The sequence below is a fragment of the Rattus norvegicus genome, chromosome 6 (assembly GCF_021556685.1).
Source record: "Rattus norvegicus strain SHRSP/BbbUtx chromosome 6, alternate assembly SHRSP_T2T, whole genome shotgun sequence".
Classification (NCBI taxonomy): Eukaryota; Metazoa; Chordata; class Mammalia; order Rodentia; family Muridae; genus Rattus; species Rattus norvegicus.
In genome coordinates, this window is record NC_141539.1 from 58,008,822 (window position 1) to 58,023,958 (window position 15,137).

The 15,137-nt window shown below is 37.8% G+C and overlaps 1 protein-coding gene across 4 annotated transcripts in view; it reads left to right on the forward strand.

Moving 5' to 3' along the window:
• Snx13 (sorting nexin 13) overlaps positions 1 to 15,137 on the forward strand; it is a 103,028-nt gene that overhangs the window by 18,867 nt on the left and 69,024 nt on the right.

The following is a 15,137-nucleotide window of genomic DNA, read 5'->3' on the forward strand; positions in this document are numbered from 1 at the left end:
TACAGTCCACCAACTGTGAGTCAAACATTCAAACATATGAGCATATGGGCCCATAATTATTGAGTAGGCATTAGTCTCTTAAGGAAGGGAATAAAGGAGATACTGGGTGAATGCAGCGATTTTGATTTTGTGCATGATGAGTTTATAGTACCCATGATGAGTTTATAGTACCCATGATGAGTTTATAGTACCCATGATGAGTTTATAGTACCCATGAAAAGTTTTGGCATAAGTAGATTGTGTTGAATATAAGTTACTGAAACTTGATGTTATATGTTCAGAAAAAGTGATGGGTTAGAAAACCAAGAACATTTGAGGATTGTGTGCATAACTGTAAGGCTAGTCCTGAGGATTATATTTTCTTGTGTTTAGAAATACCCACAGGTATATTTACAGAGTAATTTTTATTTTCCTTGGTTCCTTTTCTCTTATCAGGTTACAAACACTTTCTGTGTGCATTCCCCTTTTGTAAACTCTGATTTTTTTTCCTCCCTTACTCCATTGAGTTACTTATTCCTTAGGTAATTGGATTTATTATAAATTTAAACTAGGGTGAAGGAATGCTTAAGTCAAATCCCATTGTGAAATGGGCATGTGTTTATGCCTTAACCTTCACTAAGAAATGGACTGTCTGCAGCTTAAAAATAATTAGTCTCTTGTCTTTTCACTTTGATAGTGACTTATGTATAGACAGTTGTCTCTTTAATTAAAGCAGGAGTAAAATTTTATCTTTACAGCATGACTGCTACTCCTAAATCTGATGCAGGAGGTTAACTTGAGGCTAGGAATTCAAGACCAGAGAGGGTAACCTAGTGAGAGATCATTTTTCAATCAAAATTAGACTCAGCATCAAGTGTACTAGTACGTGTGGAGACCAGAGCTCTAGTGCATATCACGTTCATTTTCATGGTTGATGTCACTGTTGGACTTTCTTCATCTGATTACAGCTTTGTTAAGATCTCAAGTTTGTTGATCCGAGCCAGAATTTCTTTCTTTCTTTCTTTCTTTCTTTCTTTCTTTCTTTCTTTCTTTCTTTCTTTCTTTCTTTCTTTCTTCCTTTCTTTTAAGTCAGAAACATCAATTCATAATGATTTTTTAAATGTTTATTTAGAACCTAGAATATTAGGGAAGAAAAATATATATGTTGGACAAATGAAATGGTCTGACTTTCTGAGCCCTTTCTCAGTTTTTCAATCCTTTGTAATAAGCACAAGACAGCATCATTCACTGCAACATTTTGCAATGCTCTTGATAGTAGTGAAAAGATGGGCTGAACTCCTGGAAGAGATGGTTTTTCTTTCATACCTTTTGTTTATTCTTTGGTATATTTTGATAATACCATCTTCAATTCCCTTTTCTGCTCTCTCAGGTCATCGCCAGCATCTCCTTCTTCTCTCACCTTCATATTTTGTCTCCTCTTCATCTTCTGTTTTTATAATCCTGAGGATTCATTACTTTGGCCTGCTCTAATGCTGATTGACCAAGCTGGCTTGATCCTGTGCAGTGAATGTGTGAGTATGGGTTAGCAGACAACATTTCAGAATGTCCTCTGGATCTTAGAAAGTTTTGCCCCCCTTCTGTGATGTTCTCTGAGCATTGATTGGGTGAGTAGGGCTGCTGTTGTGGATATCCTGTTTAGGGCTGAACCCTGAACATTAACTTACTGTCAGCGCTTTGACCGCTTATGAGTCACTGCTTTAACTGCTGCCCACTGCACACAGAAGCGTCTCTGGCTAGGACGAGAGCAGAACTAACCTATGTGGATAAGCACAAATGTTCAGAAGGCAGTTGGACAATATGTCAATTTAGCAAAACGACACAAATATGATTTTTTTTTGGTCAAACTGCAAAAGTGTCTTTTGTGTTGGTGTTAGCTTTATTTTTGATACTGGGAACTAAGGCCATGACTTTTTTTATGGGTTTCTCTTTTGTAGATGCACTCTATTCTAATACATAGTCCCAGACCATAAAACTACCCTTTGAAGGCAGTTCAAAAGGAATTTGAGAACTGCTTCAGGTCTGGAAGCACTAACTATATTAAAAAACTATTCCTCATTTAATATGTGCTACTTTTCATGTTGCCACATGTGTATTTTATCTTTAAGAATGTATTGTAGTATATACGTGCTTGTGTACAAGGTGCATTTGCGTGTGTGCCACAGTGCATGTGTGGGAAGATTAGAGAAAGACTTGGAGTAGAGTCTCTGCTGTCCATAGGTTGCCAGGTGTGTACAGAAGTCTGTAGCCTGCTGAGCCATGCAGCTGCCTTCCCCATCCTTTTTCATTCTAGGACATGCAGGCCACAGCCTGGATCCTTCTGCATCCAGCTCCAGATGTTGGGATTTTGGCACAAACCACCATGCAAAATGTATATTATTCTCTTTCCCTTGGAGGCAGAAGCTATTTGATTTATATTTTCAACATTAAGGCTTGACACATACCTAACCAATTATCATACAATCAGTCTGAAACGTCCAAAACAATCTTTCAAAGGACAATAGCTTTTCTATCAAGTGTTTACGTTCCTATATATAAAACAAGATATTAGAGCTCAGTACTTAGTTTATCATCATTATTATTACTATTATTATTAATTTGTATTTTGAGATAGGATTTCTTTGTGTAGCCCTTGCTGTCCTGGTACCTTACCAGGCTGGCCTCAAACTCGTGAGATCCACTTACCTCTGCCTCTTGAGTGCTGCTGGGACTAAAGGTATAGGTGTATTTCTTTATGCCCAGTAGTTTTGTATTTAGAATAATGTTTTTTGTAGTGTAATGGCTTCATGTGTGTTGCACCACTGTTAACTAGTCATAGGAAATGCCTGACTCAATGGAGTGTCTAGTCTGTAAACATGCGGCCTGTTCAGACAGTATTTCTCTGCAGTGACTACTGGAGAGTAAGTGTAGTAGTGTCAAGCTGAGCGCTAGGATGGTTGGGTTTTATAAATATTCCAGTGAAAGACTCCAAGTATAAAAGTAGGAAACATGATGTACAAACAGGAAAGTAGGAAGAACAATGTACTAAGCACCCTGTGCTCATGCCAGCTTAGGCACTTGTCAACCCGCAGCCTGCTGTAGGTACATGCTTTTTACTTTTTCTCCATTAAGAATCATGAAGATGATGTTGAAGAAAATTTCAGGGACTTGATTTCATCTTGAAAATATATTTAAAAGATTCTTTTTGTTAAAACAACTATAATGTCATTATGCCAGCTAAAAAATGAATAGCAATTTATTGATATCATTATTCTAATAATGCTTAGAACTACCAAATGTCTTTTTTTCCTCTTGCTTCCCCCCAATACTTTGTTTATAATTAGTTTGAGAAATTTCAACACATGCTGTTTTAATCTACAGATTGCTTCCTGTTCTTATTCCACATCATTCTTTTTCCTCTTGAATTTCACTTTTGTTTCCTCCTGATTTTGCCCTCTGGTGTTTCCCACCATACAAATTTTGGTTAATTTATCTCCATGGCATTTGTAACATTTTCTTAGTTTTCTGCATTTTTAAAGTAAGGTTCATGTTTAATTTTATTTTCCCAGTAGCACATTCCAGATAGTGGTATTTGTAAAGCATTATTCCATGAGGCATCTGTGTCTGTTACTCTTTGTTCAAGGATTAGCAGCTAGATTATGTAGACATGTAATTGATTAGGAATTGCATCCATCCATCATCATATGAAATATTTAACAACCTTTATTTTTGTCAACACTGATGACCTTGGTGGATGTTTGATTCTCTCCTACCTTTAAGAAGAATGACAGGACTGTTTGTCAGTCTTTAGAAAAGATCACTAAGACTTAAAAGCAGAGCCCATCCAGGGTCAGCCATTGCTCTGACCATGTCGTGTGTGGGGAGGCAGATGTCTTTGTGTAACTTGGCCACTTTCTGGTGCTTGAGGGTTCATTCCAAGAACATTTCTGCTCCTGACTCAGATCAGTCATTCTTCCAGTTAGTCTTGATGCATCTTATTGCCAACATTGCTCTTTATAGAAAGAGAAAATACTTAAGGCTCTTTAAAGTGATAGAAGCATTTTGGCTACTATTCTTAGGTTATTTTCCAGTAAAGATCCACCATCAGTTTGCCACGCTGTGAAAACATTGGAAGGAGTTTGCCTATATATATGTGGTTATTCTCACTGAGCATAATTTTCATAATCATGTAAAGTATTTGTACTGTTCGAAGGTCATGTATAGAACAAGGTATTTTTAGAAATATATAGCTCTCACCCGTCTCCTGTATCCCACTACCTGATAGAACCTGCCTATCATTTCCTTTAAAAAGGGAGCGTTATAATTTTCTCTGATAGCTGTGCATATGTTAACAGTATATATACAGTTTTATTTAGTGAAAATAATAGAATAAATATGCTGGTAGAAAAAGTTTATTCAAAATAAATAGGACTAATTTTTTTTTTTTTTTTTTTTTTTGCTGTAATGAATTCTGTTAACTCATAATTAACCCACAGTGAGAATTTTAGTGTCTTAATCTTTGGTATATTTAATTTTGGCTTTTAATTATTTTTTTTTATTTCAGTTATTTTTAAGAGTTTTTTTTTTTAGATAAGATGTACATCAGTGTTATTGCTAAAGAGTTTAAAATTGACCTTAATTAATCTGGCAAAGGGAAATGTTTATAAATACCAACATGTTTTGTAAATAGTGAAAATTCTGTCATAAGATCATCCTCCTGAAGTAAGCATTCTTTTAATAGCATGTACTAACATTTAAGGCATAATGGACAAGTGAGGGCATCGTCATTGTGTGTGTGTGTGTGTGTGTGTGTGTGTGTGTGTGTGTGTGTGTGTGTGTTTTGTTTTTTGGTGAGTGTTGAAAAGTTTATTTAAAAAAAGATTACAGTGCTAGAGGGATGGCTCAGCAGTTCAGAGCACTGGCTGCTCTTCCAGAAGACCTGTGTTCAGTTACCACCAGCACACTCATGGCAGCTCACAGTAATTCCAATTTCAGGGCATCTGATACCCTCACACAAATATACATACAGGCAGAACACTGTTGTACATGAAATAAAAATAAATGATTAAAAAATTAAGAATTATTTACTTTTTATGTGTGTGGATTTTTGGCCTGTATATATGTCTACAGCATTTGCATGCCTGGTGTTAACAGAAGCCACAAGTTGTCAGAATCCCTGAAATTAGAGTTATATATGGTTGTGAGTCACTGTGTGAGTACTGGGAATCAAACCAGCTTCTCCGGAAGAGCAGCCAGTGCCTTTAACCTCTCAGTCTTCTCTCCAGCCCTCACCTTCATTTAAAAAAAAAACCAAACAAACAAACAAACAAAAACAACAACAAAACAAAAACAAAAACTTTATTAAAATTTTATTTTTAAAAACTCTTTTTTGATATGTATAATAAATAGTTTCTAGTAGTTTCTTGATTAGCCTGATTCCTACCTCACTGTCTGCTAAACCTCTTATCAGAAGTCCAGAAAATTGTAGCAAACCAGTCATGCATTTTTTTACTTTGAGTATTTGTGGGAAGTCTGCTAGGATTGCTTACTTCTGTACACCCTGTCAGCATTTTGTGTAGCCTTAATGTTCTTTCTGGATCAGAGAAAGCAGTCAGGAAATAATGACTTTTTAATTTAATTTTAACACTAGCTGCTTCTGGTCCCTAATTCATTGATTCCACTGTTTACATTATAGGAGCAAGGAGGAAGAGTGCAGCATAATCTAATTTGTATTCTGAATAGTAGTATATATTAATTTTTTGCCTATTATTTTATACTTTATGTAGGTAATCCAGAATTGATAAACTCTAGTTCAAAAAACACAGACTTTGAGCATATAAGGTGGTAAAGGCACTGCTGTACACACGAGTTTATCCCAGAACTCATGCAAAAGTGGAAGGAAAGTACCCCCTGCAGAGAGTAGTCCTCTACCCTGTGCATGTGCGCGTCAGTTATACAAGTAATAAGAAGAAACACACTCTTAAAACCTACTGAATTCATAGCAGCTTGTTTTCATATTTTTTTATTATTAGATTCTTGGTGTCCTCTTAGCTTGTGAGAGATAATATATTACCATTGCTTTAATAAAAATATTAAGGATTTGTTTGGAAGTCATCTACACATATGCAAGTAATTGTCTTATAAAGTATAAAGGAGAAAGTTATATTACCTAAGAACCAATATGTATGTATGCATATATATATACATATACATATATATATAATTTACTTATTGTGGTCATCTTCCAGTTGTAACAGGAAAGAGAAACTCTGAGGGTATTCTGTTATAATCATGTTCTCCTGCTGGCCGGTTAGCTAGCTTTGAGACCCAAGTGCCTGACAGAAATGTCTGTTCTCACCAATCCTCTGTCCATGTCTACTTAGCAGCTGTAGTGAAAACTTATACCATGTCACCATCTTTAGGCATCCTCCCAAAGGTACATTAGGGACCTTGGATTGGGTGAATGGAAGATTCTTCTGTTCTTCTGTTACTGAGCATGAGAAGTGAAGGTTGGCCCTTAGCTCATTTATATTTCAGATGCCTGTATGGCTGCTCCTGCAAATCATGATGGTTAGATAGATTGTGCCAGAGAACGTGGAGTTAGCCAAGAGATTGCTACTATTTTTATGTTATTCCCCGGGGAGAAGGAGGATAGAGCTCTGATTTGGTTTTGTTTTGGAAAGGGATGTTGGCATGGGTTGTACTTCAGGACCATGTGATGCTTGAAGCCATATGGTCAGCTGAAGAGGTGAACTTCCATTTAGCATTGCTTTTTACATTCTTTCCCCATATCCTGCCCTGTATTTCTCTCTCTTCTATTCTCTTTCTATTTTTCCTTTTGAACTACTAAATGGATTAATATTTAGTAAGTTGGCATGTATATACCAGACCTTGATTATATTATAGTCTTAAATGAGGCTTGGGTCCCTTGTCAAGATAACATTCAATGAAATTCCTAGAGAATAGCTTCCAGCTCACTATAGATAGAATCAGGTGGGAGGGAGACACGCTAGACTTGTGATAATGCCACTCTTAGGGCTGTTTTGGTTGTTGAACTATATATAATTTCCTAGGTTGGCACTAAATTTGTATACACTTTGATTCTTGGCCCTATTTGTTTGGTTACCATCTGAATGTAATGTATTAAAATGCACTTGGTGATTGGCAAGATGACTTAGAGGTAAAGGGCACTCTCTGCTCTTGCATAGGATTGGGTTTGATTCATAGCAACCACATGGCAGCTCCTAACTGTCTGTAACTCCAGTTTAGGGAATCTGACACCCATATCTTATCTCTGTGAGCACCAGGTACACACATGACATCCATGAAGGCAAAACAGCAGCCATAAAATAAATATATAAAAATTTAAAGAGTGTACTTGATTTTTATACCTCTGAGAGTATTCCATCTAGTAACTCAAATCTGAGCCCAAAGTACTTCATGTGGGGATTCTGACAGGTTGTTCACCTGCTGATCAAAAATAGCTGTTTTTGCATGCTAGGACGTTCTAGGACTGACTAAAATGCAATATGCAGTGCATTTATGAGCACCACTGCTTAGGTAACAATAGTCTATGGTCAGACTGACTTGAGAGATATCTCTTTTGAGAATTCTACATTAAAAGATACATAGTAATTTTGTAGAAATGCATAGTTTCTAGTATTAGCTGTATGTGTGAACTTCAAATTTTGAACGTAAGTGTGTTTTGATAGACATAAAGTGTCAGAAGATGAATGATTTCTACTTGCTATGATCATTTTATTCTATTTCTTGATTGTGAGACCTTTGAAGGATTTTTTTGTTATTATTATTCTTTAATCATTTTTTTTTACAGTCCAGATGTTAATCTTCCTCCCAGCCCTCCATCTGACAGTTCCTCATCCTATTCCTCTTCCCCCATCTCCCAGAGGATATCCTCACCCCACCCCCACATAACCAAACCTCCCCCTCCCTGGGGCCTCAAGTCTCTTGAGGATTAGGTGTGTCTTTTCTCACTGAGGCCAGAACAGGCAGTCCTCTGCTTTATATGTGTCAGGGGCCTCATATCAGCTAATGTATGCTGCCTGGTTGGTGGCTCAGTGTCTGAGAGATCTTGGGGGTCCAGGTTAATTGAGACTCCTGTTCTTTCTTTGGGGTCACCCTCTTCCTCAGCTTCTTCCAACCTTTCCCCAATTCAACCACAGGGATCTCTGACTTTTGTCCATTAGTTGGATATATGAATCTGCATCTGACTCTTTCAGCTGCTTATTGGGCCTCTCAGGACAGCCATGCCAGACTCCTATATGTAAGCACAGCATAGCCTCAGTAGCGTCAGGCCTTGTGGCTCCCCTTGAGATGAATCCCAAGTTGGGCTGGTCACTGGACCTCCTTTCATTCAGTCTCTTCTCCATTTTTGTTTCTGTAGTTCTTTTAGACAGGATCAATTCTAGGTCAGAGTTTTTGACTGTGGGATGGCAACCCCATTCTTCCACTTGATGTCCTGTCTTTCTGCTGGAGATGGGCTCTCCAAGTTCCCTCTCCCCACTGTTGGACATTTCATCTAAGGGGCCCTCCCTTTGAGTCTTGAGATTCTCTCCCCTCCCAGGTACTGGTATATTCTAGAGCCCCCACCCCCCACCCTCAGAGGTTGACTGTTTCCATACTTTTTGCTGTCCCTCAGGGCTTCACTTCTGTTCCCTCTCCCCAATCAATACCTGATCATGTTGCCCTTTTCCTCTCCCTGTCCTCTCTCTCACTCAGGTCCCTCCCTCCCTCTGTCCCCGATGATTGTTTTCTTCCCACTCCCAAGTGAGGTCGAGGCATCCTCACTTGGGCCCTTCTGCTTATTGACTTTGAGCTCTGTGGATTGTATCTTGGGTATTCTGTACATTTTTAGCTAATATCTACTTATTAGCGAGTACATACCATGTATGTCCTTTTGGGTCTGAGTTATCTCACTCAGGATGATATTTTCTAGTTCCATCCATTTGCCTGCAAAACTCATGATGTCCTTATTTTTAATAGCTGAGTAGTGTTCCATTGTGTAAATGAACCACATTTTCTGTATCCATTCTTCTGTCGTGGGACATCTGGGTTGTTTCCAGCTTTTGGCTATCACAAATAAGGCCGTTGTGAACATAGTGGAACATGTGACAGCTGCGCTTTCAGTGATGGTGCCTGCCTTTGTGTAATTTAGTCTAGCCTGCTTCATCTACACAGTGAGTTCCAGGACAGTCAGAGCTATACAGACAAACGCTGTCTTGAAAAAATAAAATTTTTGATCACCGCATGCATGTATATAGGAGTTTTAGTCTTTAAAAACAAAGCTTTTGTTCTATTTTTCATCTTCCCTTGCCCAGTAATCCCTTCTTAACAACCTGAACCTTCAAGTTTTTTTCTGTGTGTGCCCCACTGAGTTTAATTAGAGTTGCTTGCAGGAGTGTGGTTGGAGTTTATTTACTGGAGTATGAATACAGTATCAGGCTACCCCATTGAAGAAAAGGACACTCCCTCTTGTAGTAACCATTATCTGTCAATAGGTTCTGAGGGGTGGGTTCTGGGGTCACTCCCCCATGTATGATAACGTATTTAGAAGTTCCAGCTCGTGCATATAACCACAGCTGCAGCAAATGCATGAATGCTATGGCTTTGTCATGCTCACACCACCTTTCTGTTATATGGCTCTGCCATCCTCATGGTATCATACTGTTTTCCTGTTCCCTCTTCTATGATGTATGTACCCTGAAACTTTGGAGAATTGATAATATTGTCCCATTTATCACCAAACACTTATTCTTGGCATTTTGGCTAGTTATAGAGTGTCTGTATTAACTGTCATCCACTGCAGTATTAGGTATGTGATCTTGAAAATTGAAAGAAATCCTTATATCTTAATTTCTTTAATATGTGTTTGCGTGTGTGTTACACATACAGTTTGTTTGCTTGTTCCTTCCTTTCTCTCTTCTTTCTTTCCTTCCTTTCTTTCTGAGGCACGGTCTCAAGTAGCCCAATTTTCCCTTGAGCTCACTCACTGTAGCTGGGGATGGTGAACTTTATGATTTTTCTGCTCTCACCACTGGAGTGCTGGGTTACAGGCGTTTAACACTTCCTGCTGAGGACCATGTCCAGAATTTCCTGTGTGCTGGGCAAAAGTGTACCAACTGAGCTGCATACATCTCCAGCTGCTCTTTACTCTTAAATTGGAAATGACAATAGTGATTGAATTAAAACTGGCCAGTGGGGCATGGGCTCATTTGTTCTCACAGTGACAACATAATCTTGCTGAGGAAATGAAAGCACATGATAGGCAGCTAATCAATAGTAGAGTTGAAATTTGAACTTCAGTTCTTTAACTCCAGAGCTCAGAAAATGTTTGTATTAGTATAAACATCTACTTCACTATTTTCTAAGTTATTTCAAGGAATGAATTAAGTAGTAAGTACAGTGCTTAGTATAATTTTGATTTTTAGAGCCTTTTAGAGTTTAGAATTGTATATAATGTTTTCTGGATCTGGATTTAGGAAGATTTATAACTATATAATTTGGTCTAAAGTCTAAACCATTCTGACAGTGTGTTAGGAAAAAATCCTACCTCAGCTCCAAATGCCGTCGCTCTGCAGCTTAGGTACTTGACGTTTAAGAAGCCTGGTGATGACCTTAAAGACTTCAGCTTTGAGTTATGAGTGCTTCCTGGATAAACCAGGATGGATATTTCAGTGTTGATTTGTGAATTTAGAAAGAAAATGGTAATATATGAAGGATTATTTAATGTAAATGTAGGTCTCTCTCTCTCTCTCTCTCTCTCTTTCTCTTTTCTTTTTGACATCCTTTTTTGGTGATACTATCTGAGTTCATGAAGATTTTTGACATAGTCAAAATTATCCTAAATTTCATCATCCATGATCATTTTAGGAAGTTATTAGAATTACAACTGTTTAGATTAACTAGCATTAGATAAAATTTTTAATGAAAAAATCTTTTTGATAATGCACTGTTCTGATCTTTCAATAGGAATTTTTAATTTGAAATTAGTAGATGGGTGTAAGAGAATAACAGCCAAACAAATGATTTCTTGACTTAAATTGAACATGCTTAATTTTGTTATCCTGTAGGATTTTAAATTTTTTTCCTGGGTCTAGAGATACAGCTCTGAACAAAAAGCACTTGCCTAGAGTGTAAGAAGGTCAGGTTCAGAGGGTTAGATCCTTGGCATTGCAGAATATAACCAAAATGTGCACACATACACATAATGAAATTGCAAAAAAAGTAAATAACAAAACAAGCTAGCATACCCAAACAAAACAAAACTTCTCTCCTCAATTAAGCAAATCATTGTTTGTTGACTTTTTCTTATGTGTACAATTAATTTCCTGTTAGACTTGGAAGAATCTGAAAAACTTGAGGGTATAGTTATGCACACTAACTAGGAGGATTGCTCAGTGTTTGAGCTAGTCTAGACTATATGTATGACCAGTTTGAGGCCAGTCTTAGATATAGTCTGCCTGAGCATTCTCCTTCACTACCCCCACTACAGAAAACTTGGGATGTAAGACAAATTTTGTGTCTTCCATGGTAACTAATTGTGGTGTTAGTTAATCTTGTTAACTAATTCCAGTTAATTGTGATTACTTTGAAATTTTATTTTTAAATCAAATATTACATATTTATTTGTGCATTTATTCCTTATTTTGTGTATATACACGTTTCACTGTGTGCATGTAAAGAAGACACCATGCCTGAAATAGTCCTCTCTTCTTGTATGGGTCCCAGGTAGGAACTAAGGTTTGTAGGCTTCGTAGCAGGAATGTTTATCGCTAAGCCATCTTGCCAGCTCCTTGAAAATCTGTTTAATTGGTGTTTTGTTCAGGAAATTTTCTCCAGTGCCCATGTGTTTGAGATTCTTCCCCACTTTTTCTTCTATTAGTTTGAGTGTCGACAAATGGGATCTCATAAAACTGCAAAGCTACTGTAAGGCAAAGGACACTGTTGTTAGGACAAAACGGCAACCAACAGATTGGGAAAAGATCTTTACCAATCCTACAACTGATAGAGGGCTTATATCCAAAATACACAAAGAACTCACGAAGCTAGACTTCAGGGAGACAAATAACCCTATTAAAATATGGGGTTCAGAATTAAACAAAGAATTCACAGCTGAGGAATGTCGAATGGTTGAGAAGCACCTAAAGAAATGTTCAGGATCTTTAGTCATAAGGGAAATGCAAATCAAAACAACCCTGAGATTCCACCTCACACCAGTCAGAATGGCTAGGATCAAAAACTCCAGTGACAGCAGATGCTGTTAAGGATGTGGAGAAAGAGGAACACTCTTCCATTGTGGGTGGGATTGCAGACTGGTACAACCATTCTGGAAATCAGTCTGGAGGTTCCTCAGAAAATTGGACATTGCACTACTTGAGGACCCAGCTATACCTCTCTTGGTCATATACCCAAAAGATGCTTCAACATATAACAAAGACACATGCTCCACTATGTTCATAGCAGCCTTATTTATAATAGCCAGAAGCTGGAAAGAACCCAGATGCCCTTCAACAGAGGAATGGATACAGAAAATATGGTACATCTACACAATGGAATATTACTCAGCTATCAAAAACAATGACTTCATGAAATTCATAGGCAAATGGATGGAACTGGAAAGTATCATCCTGAGTGAGGTAACCCAATCACAGAAAAACACACTTGGTATGCACTCATTGATAAGTAGCTATCAGTCCAAATGCTCGAATTGCCCTAGATGCACAGAACACATGAAACTCAAGAAGGATGACCAAAATGCAGATGCTTCACTCCTTCTTTAAAAGGGGAACAAGAATACCCTTGGCAGGGAATAGGGAGGCAAAGATTAAAACAGAGACTGAAGGAACACCCATTCGGAGCCTGCCCCACATGTGGCCCATACATATACAGCCACCAAACTAGATAAGATGGATGAAGCAAAGAAGTGCAGGCTGACAGGAACCGGATGTAGATCTCTCTGGAGAGACTCAGCCAGAATACAGCAAACACAGAGGTGAATGCCGGCAGCAAACCACTGAACTGAGAATAGGACCCCCGTTGAAGGAATCAGAGAAAGGACTGAACGAGCATGAAGGGGTTTGAGACTCCATATGAACAGCAATGCCAACCAACCAGAGCTTCCAGGGACTAAGCCACTACCTAAAGACTATACATGGACTGACCCTGGACTCTGACCTCATAGGTAGCAATGAATAGCCTAGTAAGAGCACCAGTGGAAGGGGAAGCCCTGGGTCCTGCCAAGACTGAACCCTGAGTGAACGTAATTGTTGGGGGGAGGGTGGTAATTGGGGGGAAGATGGGGAGGGGAACAACCATATAAAAGGGGAGGGGGAGCGGTTAGGGGGATGTCGGCCTGGAAACCTGGAAAGGGAATAACATTTGAAATGTAAATAAGAAATACCCAATTAATAAAGTTGGGGGAAAAAAGAATATCTGTTTAATTGAGAAAGATATAATTCAAACATAAGACTAAAATAGAAGATTTATACAATTAGAACTAAATAGTCTAGTGACTAAGTATTTGAGAAGGCTCCCTTGTTCTCCAAGCTGAGATAGCAGTTTTACTGTTTTAAAAACTTATGAATATATCATTAATCAACAAGTTATTTAGTTAACAAGCATCAATCTGTATACATAAAGAGAATTAATGTTAATATTAAGTCAGATTGCAGTAGAGAAGGTGGGCTGAACCATCTAGTTTCACCTTTCTGGGGAATTTACCAACTTCCCCCAAGAGTTCTGTAAGTAAAGCAAAAGGTGGACGTTGGGAGACAGAATGTTTCTTGTTGCTGTGCATCTGGCAATACTGTGGTGAGATGTAGGTGCTATCTGTTGAGTTGAGTGATGATCACAGGGACAAGGGTGCTTTTTGCTTTACTTCCAACCTCTGTCCTACTTTAATTTATGACTATTCTGACTCAGGCTATAAGGCATCAGTGGCCAGGATACAGAAAAAGGATAACAAAAATAAAAATGAACAATAGTTGTGCTACTCCTTGAAGCAGGGAGGTGGTGATGGCAAAAAGACTGATGAAGAGCATAGAAGAGAATATGAATAAATACAAAATCATTGCCGAAGAGTCTTCTGTTTCTGTGTTCTCTAATCACTCTCAGCTGCTTGTTTGCTCTGGAGGAGCTGCCGTGTCTGATGAACTATCTTCACTAGTTTGTGTTTACTCTCTCCACAGTGTAGACATGTGGAGCCATGTAGACATGCATGTCTGTGCTTCTTTGACAAGGTTGTGCTTTGCTACTTAGATTATCAGCACCTTCAACTGTGCTTAGCTGCATACAAAGGAGTCAGTGATTGGTGAATGACTACATAGAACCCTTTCATTCATAATGGAAAATATGTGTTGTCTGTGCTATAGGTTTTTTGGTGCTAATTTTGTTTAGTGTAACATCTTGTAATGCTTTCTCTCTCTCTCTCTCTCTCTCTCTCTCTCTCTCTCTCTCTCTCTCTCTCTCTCTCTCTCCCTCTCTCTCTCTCTCTCTTTCTTTTGGTTCACTGTCTAATTGTTTTGTCTCATAAGACAGTCGTCTCTGTTCTTGGTAACAGAAGTGAGACAAATACCATCTTTGTATATATCACAGTACATAGCAAATTTATGGAGAAGCTCTTTGAATTGAATATCTTTATTTATTCATTAAGACTTAAATTGCAGAAATCCAGTTTGCTTTTAACAAAGGAATACTTTTACTGAATAAAACAGTGTGCTTTTCTATAACTAGTTTGTTTTTTCTTTTAGAAGATGGAGATTTTGGACATACTTTGTTAGACTTGTTACGAGCTCTGGTGATAGAAATTGGAGTTTTCTCAAGTATATTTTCTTGAGTTTCTGTGTAGTACTTGGATATAATAAAAATATAGTTTTCAGTAAGATAATGTACATTGAAATTTTAATTAAAATGTTTATGTTATAGTTCTTGAGATGTAATTTTAAACTATTGTAAATAATAACTTTGTAAACTAGTCAGTTATCCCAGTACTTTTCTGTATGCTTTTACAAATAGAAATATTCATTTATCTTATAAATACTTCATTTCTTATGCAGGTTTTCATTCAGTAATTTGTATAACTATCTCTTATTGCAACTTTGTATTACCACTTTTTCCCCTCAGTACTTATTAATGATACCACT